General features: G+C 40.4%; 1 protein-coding gene across 3 annotated transcripts in view; it reads right to left on the bottom strand.

Annotated features, from left to right (window-relative positions):
• Positions 1-16560, bottom strand: part of SPON2 (spondin 2) — a 594586-nt gene that overhangs the window by 126043 nt on the left and 451983 nt on the right. The gene's annotated exons all lie outside the window — the stretch shown is intronic.

The following is a 16560-nucleotide window of genomic DNA, read 5'->3' as shown; positions in this document are numbered from 1 at the left end:
TTTTTGATGAAATTGTGACCGCGCGGCTTAGGGATTTTTTCACAAAAAAGTTGTTCAGACGTCGAGGGCTAATTCTGTTTCCGATGATAAAAACCCACCTGTTTCCACCGAAAAACCTTTCAGGGGATCGTTTTCAACAGTTTGGCACCATTTTTGAGTGAATTGCAGAACATCAGATTTTTGCTGAAATTGTGACCGCGCGGCTTAGGGATTTTTTCAAAAAAAAGTTGTTCAGACGTCGAGGGCTGATTCTGTTTCCGATGATAAAAACCCACCTGTTTCCACCGAAAAACCTTTCAGGGGATCGTTTCCAACAGTTTGTCACCATTTTTGAGTGAATTGCAGAACGTCAGCTTTTTGCTGAAAATGTGACCGCGCGGCTTAGGGATTTTTTTTTTTAAAAGTTGTTCAGACGTCGAGGTCTAATTCTGTTTCCGATGATAAAAACCCACCTGTTTCCACCCAAAAACCTTTCAGGGGATCGTTTGCAACAGTTCAGCACCATTTTTGAAAGAATTACAGAACGGAAGATTTTTGCTGAAATTGTGACCACGCGGCTTAGGGTTTTTTTCAAAAAAAAGTTGTTCAGACGTCGAGGGCTAATTCTGTTTCCCATGATAAAAACCCAGCTGTTTCCACTGAAAAACCTTTCAGGGGATCGTTTGCATTAGTTCAGCACCATTTTTGAATGAATTGCGGAACGTCAGATTTTTGCTGAAATTGTGACCGCGCGGCTTAGGGTTTTTTTCAAAAAAAAGTTGTTCAGACGTCGAGGGCTAATTCTGTTTCCGATGATAAAAACCTACCTGTTTCCACTGAAAAAACTTTCAGGGAATCGTTTGCAACAGTTTGGCACCATTTTTGAATGAATTGCAGAACGTCAGATTTTTGCTGAAATTGTGACCGTGCGGCTTAGGGATTTTTGCAAAAGAAAGTTGTTCAGACGTCAAGGTCTAATTCTGTTTTGGATGATAAAAACACACCGGTTTCCACCGAAAAACCTTTCAGGGGATCGTTTCCAACAGTTTGTCACCATTTTTGAGTGAATTGCAGAACGTCAGCTTTTTGCTGAAAATTTGACCGCGCGTCTTAGGGTTTTTTTTTAAAAAAAAGTTGTTCAGACGTCGAGGTCTAATTCTGTTTCCGATGATAAAAACCCACCTGTTTCCACCCAAAAACCTTTCAGGGGATCGTTTGCAACAGTTCAGCACCATTTTTGAAAGAATTACAGAACGGAAGATTTTTGCTGAAATTGTGACCACGCGGCTTAGGGTTTTTTTCAAAAAAAAGTTGTTCAGACGTCGAGGGCTAATTCTGTTTCCCATGATAAAAACCCAGCTGTTTCCACTGAAAAACCTTTCAGGGGATCGTTTGCATTAGTTCAGCACCATTTTTGAATGAATTGCGGAACGTCAGATTTTTGCTGAAATTGTGACCGCGCGGCTTAGGGATTTTTTCAAAAAAAAGTTGTTCAGACGTCGAGGGCTAATTCTGTTTCCGATGATAAAAACCTACCTGTTTCCACTGAAAAAACTTTCAGGGAATCGTTTGCAACAGTTTGGCACCATTTTTGAATGAATTGCAGAACGTCAGATTTTTGCTGAAATTGTGACCGTGCGGCTTAGGGATTTTTGCAAAAGAAAGTTGTTCAGACGTCAAGGTCTAATTCTGTTTTGGATGATAAAAACACACCGGTTTCCACCGAAAAACCTTTCAGGGGATCGTTTCCAACAGTTTGTCACCATTTTTGAGTGAATTGCAGAACGTCAGCTTTTTGCTGAAAATTTGACCGCGCGTCTTAGGGTTTTTTTTTAAAAAAAGTTGTTCAGACGTCGAGGTCTAATTCTGTTTCCAATGATAAAAACGCACCTGTTTCCACCGAAAAACCTTTCAGGGGATCGTTTGCAACAGTTCAGCACAATTTTTGAAAGAATTACAGAACGGAAGATTTTTGCTGAAATTGTGACCGCGCGGCTTAGGGTTTTTTTCAAAAAAAAGTTGTTCAGACGTCGAGGGGTAATTCTGTTTCCGATGATAAAAACCCACCTGTTTCCACCGAAAAACCTTTCAGGGGATCGTTTTCAACAGTTTGGCACCATTTTTGAGTGAATTGCAGAACAACAGATTTTTGCTGAAATTGTGACCGCGCGGCTTAGGGATTTTTGCAAAAAAAAGTTGTTCAGACGTCGAGGGCTAATTCTGTTTCCGATGATAAAAACCCACCTGTTTCCCCCGAAAAACCTTTCAGGGGATCGTTTGCAATAGTTCAGCACCATTTTTGAATGAATTGCAGAATGTCAGATTTTTGCTGAAATTGTGACAGCGCGGCTTAGGGATTTTTTCAAAAAAACTTGTTCAGATGTCGAGGTCTAAGTCTGTTTCCCATGATAAAAACCCACCTTTTTCAACTGAAAAACCTTTCAGGGGATCGTTTTCAACAGTTTGGCACCATTTTTGAGTGAATTGCAGAACGTCAGATTTTTGATGAAATTGTGACCGCGCGGCTTAGGGATTTTTTCACAAAAAAGTTGTTCAGACGTCGAGGGCTAATTCTGTTTCCGATGATAAAAACCCACCTGTTTCCACCGAAAAACCTTTCAGGGGATCGTTTCCAACAGTTTGTCACCATTTTTGAGTGAATTGCAGAACGTCAGCTTTTTGCTGAAAATGTGACCGCGCGGCTTAGGGATTTTTTTTTTTTAAAGTTGTTCAGACGTCGAGGTCTAATTCTGTTTCCGATGATAAAAACCCACCTGTTTCCACCCAAAAACCTTTCAGGGGATCGTTTGCAACAGTTTGGCACCATTTTTGAGTGAATTGCAGAACATCAGATTTTTGCTGAAATTGTGACCGCGCGGCTTAGGGATTTTTTCAAAAAAAAGTTGTTCAGACGTCGAGGGCTAATTCTGTTTCCGATGATAAAAACCTACCTGTTTCCACTGAAAAAACTTTCAGGGAATCGTTTGCAACAGTTTGGCACCATTTTTGAATGAATTGCAGAACGTCAGATTTTTGCTGAAATTGTGACCGTGCGGCTTAGGGATTTTTGCAAAAGAAAGTTGTTCAGACGTCAAGGTCTAATTCTGTTTCCGATGATAAAAACCCACCTGTTTCCACCCAAAAACCTTTCAGGGGATCGTTTGCAACAGTTTGTCACCATTTTTGAGTGAATTGCAGAACGTCAGCTTTTTGCTGAAAATTTGACCGCGCGTCTTAGGGTTTTTTTTAAAAGAAAGTTGTTCAGACGTCGAGGTCTAATTCTGTTTCCGATGATAAAAACCCACCTGTTTCCACCCAAAAACCTTTCAGGGGATCGTTTGCAACAGTTCAGCACCATTTTTGAAAGAATTACAGAACGGAAGATTTTTGCTGAAATTGTGACCACGCGGCTTAGGGTTTTTTTCAAAAAAAAGTTGTTCAGACGTCGAGGGCTAATTCTGTTTCCCATGATAAAAACCCAGCTGTTTCCACTGAAAAACCTTTCAGGGGATCGTTTGCATTAGTTCAGCACCATTTTTGAATGAATTGCGGAACGTCAGATTTTTGCTGAAATTGTGACCGCGCGGCTTAGGGATTTTTTCAAAAAAAAGTTGTTCAGACGTCGAGGGCTAATTCTGTTTCCGATGATAAAAACCTACCTGTTTCCACTGAAAAAACTTTCAGGGAATCGTTTGCAACAGTTTGGCACCATTTTTGAATGAATTGCAGAACGTCAGATTTTTGCTGAAATTGTGACCGTGCGGCTTAGGGATTTTTGCAAAAGAAAGTTGTTCAGACGTCAAGGTCTAATTCTGTTTTGGATGATAAAAACACACCGGTTTCCACCGAAAAACCTTTCAGGGGATCGTTTCCAACAGTTTGTCACCATTTTTGAGTGAATTGCAGAACGTCAGCTTTTTGCTGAAAATTTGACCGCGCGTCTTAGGGTTTTTTTTAAAAAAAAGTTGTTCAGACGTCGAGGTCTAATTCTGTTTCCAATGATAAAAACGCACCTGTTTCCACCGAAAAACCTTTCAGGGGATCGTTTGCAACAGTTCAGCACAATTTTTGAAAGAATTACAGAACGGAAGATTTTTGCTGAAATTGTGACCGCGCGGCTTAGGGTTTTTTTCAAAAAAAAGTTGTTCAGACGTCGAGGGGTAATTCTGTTTCCGATGATAAAAACCCACCTGTTTCCACCGAAAAACCTTTCAGGGGATCGTTTTCAACAGTTTGGCACCATTTTTGAGTGAATTGCAGAACAACAGATTTTTGCTGAAATTGTGACCGCGCGGCTTAGGGATTTTTGCAAAAAAAAGTTGTTCAGACGTCGAGGGCTAATTCTGTTTCCGATGATAAAAACCCACCTGTTTCCCCCGAAAAACCTTTCAGGGGATCGTTTGCAATAGTTCAGCACCATTTTTGAATGAATTGCAGAATGTCAGATTTTTGCTGAAATTGTGACAGCGCGGCTTAGGGATTTTTTCAAAAAAACTTGTTCAGATGTCGAGGTCTAAGTCTGTTTCCCATGATAAAAACCCACCTTTTTCAACTGAAAAACCTTTCAGGGGATCGTTTTCAACAGTTTGGCACCATTTTTGAGTGAATTGCAGAACGTCAGATTTTTGATGAAATTGTGACCGCGCGGCTTAGGGATTTTTTCACAAAAAAGTTGTTCAGACGTCGAGGGCTAATTCTGTTTCCGATGATAAAAACCCACCTGTTTCCACCGAAAAACCTTTCAGGGGATCGTTTCCAACAGTTTGTCACCATTTTTGAGTGAATTGCAGAACGTCAGCTTTTTGCTGAAAATGTGACCGCGCGGCTTAGGGATTTTTTTTTTTTAAAGTTGTTCAGACGTCGAGGTCTAATTCTGTTTCCGATGATAAAAACCCACCTGTTTCCACCCAAAAACCTTTCAGGGGATCGTTTGCAACAGTTCAGCACCATTTTTGAAAGAATTACAGAACGGAAGATTTTTGCTGAAATTGTGACCGCGCGGCTTAGGGTTTTTTTCAAAAAAAAGTTGTTCAGACGTCGAGGGGTAATTCTGTTTCCGATGATAAAAACCCACCTGTTTCCACCGAAAAACCTTTCAGGGGATCGTTTCCAACAGTTTGGCACCATTTTTGAGTGAATTGCAGAACGTCAGCTTTTTGCTGAAAATGTGACCGCGCGGCTTAGGGATTTTTTTTTTTAAAAGTTGTTCAGACGTCGAGGTCTAATTCTGTTTCCGTTGATAAAAACCCACCTGTTTCCACCCAAAAACCTTTCAGGGGATCGTTTGCATTAGTTCAGCACCATTTTTGAATGAATTGCGGAACGTCAGATTTTTGCTGAAATTGTGACCGCGCAGCTTAGGGATTTTTTTAAAAAAAAGTTGTTCAGACGTCGAGGGCTAATTCTGTTTCCGATGATAAAAACCTACCTGTTTCCACTGAAAAAACTTTCAGGGAATCGTTTGCAACAGTTTGGCACCATTTTTGAATGAATTGCAGAACGTCAGATTTTTGCTGAAATTGTGACCGTGCGGCTTAGGGATTTTTGCAAAAGAAAGTTGTTCAGACGTCAAGGTCTAATTCTGTTTTGGATGATAAAAACACACCGGTTTCCACCGAAAAACCTTTCAGGGGATCGTTTCCAACAGTTTGTCACCATTTTTGAGTGAATTGCAGAACGTCAGCTTTTTGCTGAAAATTTGACCGCGCGTCTTAGGGTTTTTTTAAAAAAAAAGTTGTTCAGACGTCGAGGTCTAATTCTGTTTCCGATAATAAAAACCCACCTGTTTCCACCGAAAAACCTTTCAGGGGATCGTTTGCAACAGTTCAGCACAATTTTTGAGTGAATTGCAGAACATCAGATTTTTGCTGAAATTGTGACCGCGCGGCTTAGGGATTTTTTCAAAAAAAAGTTTTTCAGACGTCGAGGGCTAATTCTGTTTCCGATGATAAAAACCCACCTGTTTCCACCGAAAAACCTTTCAGGGGATCGTTTGCAATAGTTCAGCACCATTTTTGAATGAATTGCAGAATGTCAGATTTTTGCTGAAATTGTGACCGCGTGGCTTAGGGATTTTTGCAAAAAAAAGTTGTTCAGACGTCGAGGGCTAATTCTGTTTCCGATGATAAAAACCCACCTGTTTCCACCGAAAAACCTTTCAGGGGATCGTTTGCAATAGTTCAGCACCATTTTTGAATGAATTGCAGAATGTCAGATTTTTGCTGAAATTGTGACCGCGCGGCTTAGGGATTTTTGCAAAAAAAAGTTGTTCAGACGTCGAGGGCTAATTCTGTTTCCGATGATAAAAACCCACCTGTTTCCACCGAAAAACCTTTCAGGGGATCGTTTGCAACAGTTTGGCACCATTTTTGAGTGAATTGCAGAACATCAGATTTTTGCTGAAATTGTGACCGCGCGGCTTAGGGATTTTTGCAAAAAAAAGTTGTTCAGACGTCAAGGTCTAATTCTGTTTCGGATAATTAAAACACACCGGTTTCCACCGAGAAACCTTTCAGGGGATCGTTTCCAACAGTTTGTCACCATTTTTGAGTGAATTGCAGAACGTCAGCTTTTTGCTGAAAATGTGACCGCGCGGCTTAGGGATTTTTTTTTTTTAAAGTTGTTCAGTCGTCGAGGTCTAATTCTGTTTCCGATGATAAAAACCCACCTGTTTCCACCGAAAAACCTTTCAGGGGATCGTTTGCAACAGTTCAGCACAATTTTTGAAAGAATTACAGAACGGAAGAATTTTGCTGAAATTGTGACCGCGCGGCTTAGGGATTTTTTCAAAAAAAAGTTGTTCAGACGTCGAGGTCTAATTCTGTTTCCGATGATAAAATCCACCTGTTTCCACCGAAAAACCTTTCAGGGGATCGTTTGCAACAGTTCAGCACCATTTTTGAAATAATTACAGAACGGAAGATTTTTGCTGAAATTGTGACCGCGCGGCTTAGGGTTTTTTTTTAAAAAAAGTTGTTCAGACGTCGAGGGCTAATTCTGTTTCCCATGATAAAAACCCAGCTGTTTCCACTGAAAAACCTTTCAGCGGATCGTTTGCAATAGTTCAGCACCATTTTTGAGTGAATTGCAGAACGTCAGATTTTTTCTGAAATTGTGACCGCGCGGCTTAGGGATTTTTTGAAAAAAAAGTTGTTCAGACGTCGAGGGCTAATTCTGTTTCCCATGATAAAAACCCACCTTTTTCAACCGAAAAACCTTTCAGGGGATCGTTTTCAACAGTTTGGCAACATTTTTGAGTGAATTGCAGAACGTCAGATTTTTGCTGAAATTGTGACCGCGCGGCTTAGGGATTTTTGCAAAAAAAAGTTGTTCAGACGTCAAGGTCTAATTCTGTTTCGGATGATAAAAACACACCGGTTTCCACCGAAAAACCTTTCAGGGGATCGTTTCCAGCAGTTTGGCACCATTTTTGAGTCAATTGCAGAACGTCAGCTTTTTGCTGAGAATGTGACTGCGCGGCTTAGGGTTTTTTTTTTTTTAAAGTTGTTCAGACGTCGAGGTCTAATTCTGTTTCCGATGATAAAAACCCACCTGTTTCCACTGAAAAAACTTTCAGGGAATCGTTTGCAACAGTTTGGCACCATTTTTGACTGAATTGCAGAACGTCAGATTTTTGATGAAATTTTGACCGGGCGGCTTAGGGTTTTTTTCAAAAAAATGTTGTTCAGACGTCGAGGGCTAATTCTGTTTCCGATGATAAAAACCCACCTGTTTCCACTGAAAAAACTTTCAGGGAATCGTTTGCAACAGTTTGGCACCATTTTTGACTGAATTGCAGAACGTCAGATTTTTGATGAAATTTTGACCGGGCGGCTTAGGGATTTTTTCAAAAAAATGTTGTTCAGACGTCGAGGGCTAATTCTGTTTCCGATGATAAAAACCCACCTGTTTCCACCGAAAAACTTTTCAGGGGATCGTTTTCAACAGTTTGGCACCATTTTTGAGTGAATTGCAGAACATCAGATTTTTGCTGAAATTGTGACCGCGCGGCTTAGGGATTTTTTCAAAAAAAAGTTGTTCATACGTCGAGGGCTAATTCTGTTTCCGATGATAAAAACCCACCTGTTTCCACCGAAAAACCTTTCAGGGGATCGTTTGCAATAGTTCAGCACCATTTTTGAATGAATTGCAGAACGTCAGATTTTTGCTGAAATTGTGACAGCGCGGCTTAGGGATTTTTTCAAAAAAACTTGTTCAGATGTCGAGGTCTAAGTCTGTTTCCCATGATAAAAACCCACCTGTTTCCACCCAAAAACCTTTCAGGGGATCGTTTGCAACAGTTCAGCACCATTTTTAAAAGAATTACAGAACGGAAGATTTTTGCTGAAATTGTGACCGCGCGGCTTAGGGTTTTTTCAAAAAAAAGTTGTTCAGACGTCGAGGGCTAATTCTGTTTCCCATGATAAAAACCCAGCTGTTTCCACTGAAAAAAATTCAGGGGATCGTTTGCATTAGTTCAGCACCATTTTTGAATGAATTGCAGAACGTCAGATTTTTGCTGAAATTGTGACCGCGCGGCTTAGGGATTTTTTGAAAAAAAAGTTGTTCAGACGTCGAGGGCTAATTCTGTTTCCCATGATAAAAACCCACCTGTTTCCACCGAAAAGCCTTTCAGGGGATCGTTTTCAACAGTTTGGCACCATTTTTGAGTGAATTGCAGAATATCAGATTTTTGCTGAAATTGTGACCGCGCGGCTTAGGGATTTTTTCAAAAAAAAGTTGTTCAGACGTCGAGGGCTAATTCTGTTTCCGATGATAAAAACCCACCTGTTTCCACCGAAAAACCTTTCAGGGGATCGTTTGCAATAGTTCAGCACCATTTTTGAATGAATTGCAGAAAGTCAGATTTTTGCTGAAATTGTGACAGCGCGGCTTAGGGATTTTTTCAAAAAAACTTGTTCAGATGTCGAGGTCTAAGTCTGTTTCCCATGATAAAAACCCACCTTTTTCAACCGAAAAGCCTTTCAGGGGATCGTTTTCAACAGTTTGGCACCATTTTTGAGTGAATTGCAGAACGTCAAATTTTTTCTGAAATTGTGACCGCGCGGCTTAGGGATTTTTGCAAAAAAAAGTTGTTCAGAAGTCAAGGTCTAATTCTGTTTCGGATGATAAAAACAAACCGGTTTCCACCGAAAAACCTTTCAGGGGATCGTTTCCAGCAGTTTGGCACCATTTTTGAGTCAATTGCAGAACGTCACCTTTTTGCTGAGAATGTGACCGCGCGGCTTAGGGATTTTTTCAAAAAAAAGATGTTTTGACGTCGAGGGCTAATTCTGTTTCCGATGATAAAAACCTACCTGTTTCCACTGAAAAAACTTTCAGGGAATCGTTTGCAACAGTTTGGCACCATTTTTGACTGAATTGCAGAACGTCAGATTTTTGATGAAATTTTGACCGCGCGGCTTAGGGATTTTTTCAAAAAAAAGTTGTTCAGACGTCGAGGGCTAATTCTGTTTCCGATGATAAAAACCCACCTGTTTCCACCGAAAAACCTTTCAGGGGATCGTTTGCAATAGTTCAGCACCATTTTTGAATGAATTGCAGAACGTCAGATTTTTTCTGAAATTGTGACCGCGCGGCTTAGGGATTTTTTCAAAAAAAAGTTGTTCAGACGTCGAGGGCTAATTCTGTTTCCGATGATAAAAACCCACCTGTTTCCACCGAAAAACCTTTCAGGGGATCGTTTTCAACAGTTTGGCACCATTTTTGAGTGAATTGCAGAACATCAGATTTTTGCTGAAATTGTGACCGCGCGGCTTAGGGATTTTTTCAAAAAAAAGTTGTTCAGACGTCGAGGGCTAATTCTGTTTCCGATGATAAAAACCCACCTGTTTCCACCGAAAAACCTTTCAGGGGATCGTTTCCAACAGTTTGTCACCATTTTTGAGTGAATTGCAGAACGTCAGCTTTTTGCTGAAAATGTGACCGCGCGGCTTAGGGATTTTTTTTTTTAAATGTTGTTCAGACGTCGAGGTCTAATTCTGTTTCCGATGATAAAAACCCACCTGTTTCCACCCAAAAACCTTTCAGGGGATCGTTTGCAACAGTTCAGCACCATTTTTGAAAGAATTACAGAACGGAAGATTTTTGCTGAAATTGTGACCACGCGGCTTAGGGTTTTTTTCAAAAAAAAGTTGTTCAGACGTCGAGGGCTAATTCTGTTTCCCATGATAAAAACCCAGCTGTTTCCACTGAAAAACCTTTCAGGGGATCGTTTGCATTAGTTCAGCACCATTTTTGAATGAATTGCGGAACGTCAGATTTTTGCTGAAATTGTGACCGCGCGGCTTAGGGATTTTTTCAAAAAAAAGTTGTTCAGACGTCGAGGGCTAATTCTGTTTCCGATGATAAAAACCTACCTGTTTCCACTGAAAAAACTTTCAGGGAATCGTTTGCAACAGTTTGGCACCATTTTTGAATGAATTGCAGAACGTCAGATTTTTGCTGAAATTGTGACCGTGCGGCTTAGGGATTTTTGCAAAAGAAAGTTGTTCAGACGTCAAGGTCTAATTCTGTTTTGGATGATAAAAACACACCGGTTTCCACCGAAAAACCTTTCAGGGGATCGTTTCCAACAGTTTGTCACCATTTTTGAGTGAATTGCAGAACGTCAGCTTTTTGCTGAAAATTTGACCGCGCGTCTTAGGGTTTTTTTTTTAAAAAAGTTGTTCAGACGTCGAGGTCTAATTCTGTTTCCAATGATAAAAACGCACCTGTTTCCACCGAAAAACCTTTCAGGGGATCGTTTGCAACAGTTCAGCACAATTTTTGAAAGAATTACAGAACGGAAGATTTTTGCTGAAATTGTGACCGCGCGGCTTAGGGTTTTTTTCAAAAAAAAGTTGTTCAGACGTCGAGGGGTAATTCTGTTTCCGATGATAAAAACCCACCTGTTTCCACCGAAAAACCTTTCAGGGGATCGTTTTCAACAGTTTGGCACCATTTTTGAGTGAATTGCAGAACAACAGATTTTTGCTGAAATTGTGACCGCGCGGCTTAGGGATTTTTGCAAAAAAAAGTTGTTCAGACGTCGAGGGCTAATTCTGTTTCCGATGATAAAAACCCACCTGTTTCCACCGAAAAACCTTTCAGGGGATCGTTTGCAATAGTTCAGCACCATTTTTGAATGAATTGCAGAATGTCAGATTTTTGCTGAAATTGTGACAGCGCGGCTTAGGGATTTCTTCAAAAAAACTTGTTCAGATGTCGAGGTCTAAGTCTGTTTCCCATGATAAAAACCCACCTTTTTCAACTGAAAAACCTTTCAGGGGATCGTTTTCAACAGTTTGGCACCATTTTTGAGTGAATTGCAGAACGTCAGATTTTTGATGAAATTGTGACCGCGCGGCTTAGGGATTTTTTCACAAAAAAGTTGTTCAGACGTCGAGGGCTAATTCTGTTTCCGATGATAAAAACCCACCTGTTTCCACCGAAAAACCTTTCAGGGTATCGTTTCCAACAGTTTGTCACCATTTTTGAGTGAATTGCAGAACGTCAGCTTTTTGCTGAAAATGTGACCGCGCGGCTTAGGGATTTTTTTTTTTAAAAGTTGTTCAGACGTCGAGGTCTAATTCTGTATCCGATGATAAAAACCCACCTGTTTCCACCCAAAAACCTTTCAGGGGATCGTTTGCAACAGTTCAGCACCATTTTTGAAAGAATTACAGAACGGAAGATTTTTGCTGAAATTGTGACCACGCGGCTTAGGGTTTTTTTCAAAAAAAAGTTGTTCAGACGTCGAGGGCTAATTCTGTTTCCCATGATAAAAACCCAGCTGTTTCCACTGAAAAACCTTTCAGGGGATCGTTTGCATTAGTTCAGCACCATTTTTGAATGAATTGCGGAACGTCAGATTTTTGCTGAAATTGTGACCGCGCGGCTTAGGGATTTTTTCAAAAAAAAGTTGTTCAGACGTCGAAGGCTAATTCTGTTTCCGATGATAAAAACCTACCTGTTTCCACTGAAAAAACTTTCAGGGAATCGTTTGCAACAGTTTGGCACCATTTTTGAATGAATTGCAGAACGTCAGATTTTTGCTGAAATTGTGACCGTGCGGCTTAGGGATTTTTGCAAAAGAAAGTTGTTCAGACGTCAAGGTCTAATTCTGTTTTGGATGATAAAAACACACCGGTTTCCACCGAAAAACCTTTCAGGGGATCGTTTCCAACAGTTTGTCACCATTTTTGAGTGAATTGCAGAACGTCAGCTTTTTGCTGAAAATTTGACCGCGCGTCTTAGGGTTTTTTTTAAAAAAAAGTTGTTCAGACGTCGAGGTCTAATTCTGTTTCCAATGATAAAAACCCACCTGTTTCCACCGAAAAACCTTTCAGGGGATCGTTTGCAACAGTTCAGCACAATTTTTGAAAGAATTACAGAACGGAAGATTTTTGCTGAAATTGTGACCGCGCGGCTTAGGGTTTTTTTCAAAAAAAAAGTTGTTCAGACGTTGAGGGGTAATTCTGTTTCCGATGATAAAAACCCACCTGTTTCCACCGAAAAACCTTTCAGGGGATCGTTTTCAACAGTTTGGCACCATTTTTGAGTGAATTGCAGAACATCAGATTTTTGCTGAAATTGTGACCGCGCGGCTTAGGGATTTTTTCAAAAAAAAGTTGTTCAGATGTCGAGGGCTAATTCTGTTTCCGATGATAAAAACCCACCTGTTTCCACCGAAAAACCTTTCAGGGGATCGTTTGCAATAGTTCAGCACCATTTTTGAATGAATTGCAGAATGTCAGATTTTTGCTGAAATTGTGACAGCGCGGCTTAGGGATTTTTTCAAAAAAACTTGTTCAGATGTCGAGGTCTAAGTCTGTTTCCCATGATAAAAACCCACCTTTTTCAACTGAAAAACCTTTCAGGGGATCGTTTTCAACAGTTTGGCACCATTTTTGAGTGAATTGCAGAACGTCAGATTTTTGATGAAATTGTGACCGCGCGGCTTAGGGATTTTTTCAAAAAAAAGTTGTTCAGACGTCGAGGGCTAATTCTGTTTCCGATGATAAAAACCCACCTGTTTCCACCGAAAAACCTTTCAGGGGATCGTTTTCAACAGTTTGGCACCATTTTTGAGTGAATTGCAGAACATCAGATTTTTGCTGAAATTGTGACCGCGCGGCTTAGGGATTTTTTCAAAAAAAAGTTGTTCAGACGTCGAGGGCTAATTCTGTTTCCGATGATAAAAACCCACCTGTTTCCACCGAAAAACCTTTCAGGGGATCGTTTCCAACAGTTTGTCACCATTTTTGAGTGAATTGCAGAACGTCAGATTTTTGCTGAAATTGTGACAGCGCGGCTTAGGGATTTTTTCAAAAAAACTTGTTCAGATGTCGAGGTCTAAGTCTGTTTCCCATGATAAAAACCCACCTTTTTCAACTGAAAAACCTTTCAGGGGATCGTTTTCAACAGTTTGGCACCATTTTTGAGTGAATTGCAGAACGTCAGATTTTTGATGAAATTGTGACCGCGCGGCTTAGGGATTTTTTCAAAAAAAAGTTGTTCAGACGTCGAGGGCTAATTCTGTTTCCGATGATAAAAACCCACCTGTTTCCACCGAAAAACCTTTCAGGGGATCGTTTTCAACAGTTTGGCACCATTTTTGAGTGAATTGCAGAACATCAGATTTTTGCTGAAATTGTGACCGCGCGGCTTAGGGATTTTTTCAAAAAAAAGTTGTTCAGACGTCGAGGTCTAATTCTGTTTCCGATGATAAAAACCCACCTGTTTCCACCCAAAAACCTTTCAGGGGATCGTTTGCAACAGTTCAGCACCATTTTTGAAAGAATTACAGAACGGAAGATTTTTGCTGAAATTGTGACCACGCGGCTTAGGGTTTTTTTCAAAAAAAAGTTGTTCAGACGTCGAGGGCTAATTCTGTTTCCCATGATAAAAACCCAGCTGTTTCCACTGAAAAACCTTTCAGGGGATCGTTTGCATTAGTTCAGCACCATTTTTGAATGAATTGCGGAACGTCAGATTTTTGCTGAAATTGTGACCGCGCGGCTTAGGGATTTTTTCAAAAAAAAGTTGTTCAGACGTCAAGGTCTAATTCTGTTTTGGATGATAAAAACACACCGGTTTCCACCGAAAAACCTTTCAGGGGATCGTTTCCAACAGTTTGTCACCATTTTTGAGTGAATTGCAGAACGTCAGCTTTTTGCTGAAAATTTGACCGCGCGTCTTAGGGTTTTTTTTAAGAAAAAGTTGTTCAGACGTCGAGGTCTAATTCTGTTTCCGATAATAAAAACCCACCTGTTTCCACCGAAAAACCTTTCAGGGGATCGTTTGCAACAGTTCAGCACAATTTTTGAGTGAATTGCAGAACATCAGATTTTTGCAGAAATTGTGACCGCGCGGCTTAGGGATTTTTTCAAAAAAAAGTTGTTCAGACGTCGAGGGCTAATTCTGTTTCCGATGATAAAAACCCACCTGTTTCCACCGAAAAACCTTTCAGGGGATCGTTTGCAATAGTTCAGCACCATTTTTGAATGAATTGCAGAATGTCAGATTTTTGCTGAAATTGTGACCGCGCGGCTTAGGGATTTTTGCAAAAAAAAGTTGTTCAGACGTCGAGGGCTAATTCTGTTTCCGATGATAAAAACCCACCTGTTTCCACCGAAAAACCTTTCAGGGGATCGTTTGCAACAGTTCAGCACAATTTTTGAGTGAATTGCAGAACATCAGATTTTTGCTGAAATTGTGACCGCGCGGCTTAGGGATTTTTTCAAAAAAACTTGTTCAGATCTCGAGGTCTAAGTCTGCTTCCCATGATAAAAACCCACCTTTTTCAACTGAAAAACCTTTGAGGGGATCGTTTTCAACAGTTTGGCACCATTTTTGAGTGAATTGCAGAACCTCAGATTTTTTCTGAAATTGTGACCGCGCGGCTTAGGGATTTTTGCAAAAAAAAGTTCTTCAGACGTCAAGGTCTAATTCTGTTTCGGATGATAAAAACACACCGGTTTCCACCGAAAAACCTTTCAGGGGATCGTTTCCAACAGTTTGTCACCATTTTTGAGTGAATTGCAGAACGTCAGCTTTTTGCTGAAAATTTGACCGCGCGTCTTAGGGTTTTTTTTTTAAAAAAAGTTGTTCAGACGTCTAGGTCTAATTCTGGTTCCGATGATAAAAACCCACCTGTTTCCACCGAAAAACCTTTCAGGGGATCGTTTGCAACAGTTCAGCACAATTTTTGAAAGAATTACAGAACGGAAGACTTTTGCTGAAATTGTGACCGCGCGGCTTAGGGTTTTTTTCAAAAAAAAGTTGTTCAGACGTCGAGGGGTAATTCTGTTTCCGATGATAAAAACCCACCTGTTTCTACCGAAAAACCTTTCAGGGGATCGTTTTCAACAGTTTGGCACCATTTTTGAGTGAATTGCAGAACATCAGATTTTTGCTGAAATTGTGACCGCGCGGCTTAGGGATTTTTTCAAAAAAAAGTTGTTCAGACGTCGAGGGCTAATTCTGTTTCCGATGATAAAAACCCACCTGTTTCCACCGAAAAACCTTTAAGGGGATCGTTTGCAATAGTTCAGCACCATTTTTGAATGAATTGCAGAACGTCAGATTTTTGCTGAAATTGTGACAGCGCGGCTTAGGGATTTTTTCAAAAAAACTTGTTCAGATGTCGAGGTCTAAGTCTGTTTCCCATGATAAAAACCCACCTTTTTCAACTGAAAAACCTTTCAGGGGATCGTTTTCAACAGTTTGGCACCATTTTTGAGTGAATTGCAGAACGTCAGATTTTTTCTGAAATTGTGACCGCGCGGCTTAGGGATTTTTGCAAAAAAAAGTTGTTCAGACGTCGAGGGCTAATTCTGTTTCCGATGATAAAAATCCACCTGTTTCCACCGAAAAACCTTTCAGGGGATCGTTTGCAACAGTTCAGCACCATTTTTGAAAGAATTACAGAACGGAAGATTTTTGCTGAAATTGTGACCGCGCGGCTTAGGGATTTTTTCAAAAAAAAGTTGTTCAGACGTCGAGGTCTAATTCTGTTTCCGATGATAAAAACCTACCTGTTTCCACTAAAAAAACTTTCAGGGAATCGTTTGCAACAGTTTGGTACCATTTTTGAGTGAATTGCAGAACGTCAGATTTTTGCTGAAATTGTGACCGGGCAGGTTAGGGATTTTTTTTAATTAAAGTTGTTCAGACGTCGACGTCTAATTCTGCTTCCCATGATAAAAACCCACCTGTATCCACCGAAAAACCTTTCAGGGGATCGTTTGCAACACTTCAGCACCATTTTTGAAAGAATTACAGAACGGATGATTTTTGCTGAAATTGTGACCGCGCGGCTTAGGGTTTTTTTTAAAAAAAAGTTGTTCAGACGTCGAGGGCTAATTCTGTTTCCCATGATAAAAACCCAGCTGTTTCCACTTAAAAACCTTTCAGGGGATCGTTTTCAACAGTTTGGCACCATTTTTGAGTGACGTGCAGAACGTCAGCTTTTTGCTGAAAATGTGACCGCGCGTCTTAGGGATTTTTTCAAAAAAAATGTTGTTCAGACGTCGAGGGCTAATTCTGTTTCCGATGATAAAAACTCACCTGTTTCCA

This window comes from Podarcis melisellensis, assembly GCF_964234715.1.
Source record: "Podarcis melisellensis genome assembly, chromosome: 5".
Classification (NCBI taxonomy): Eukaryota; Metazoa; Chordata; class Lepidosauria; order Squamata; family Lacertidae; genus Podarcis; species Podarcis melisellensis.
Note: the sequence above shows the minus strand (reverse complement) of the source record. Positions and strands in the feature narration are given on the sequence as shown.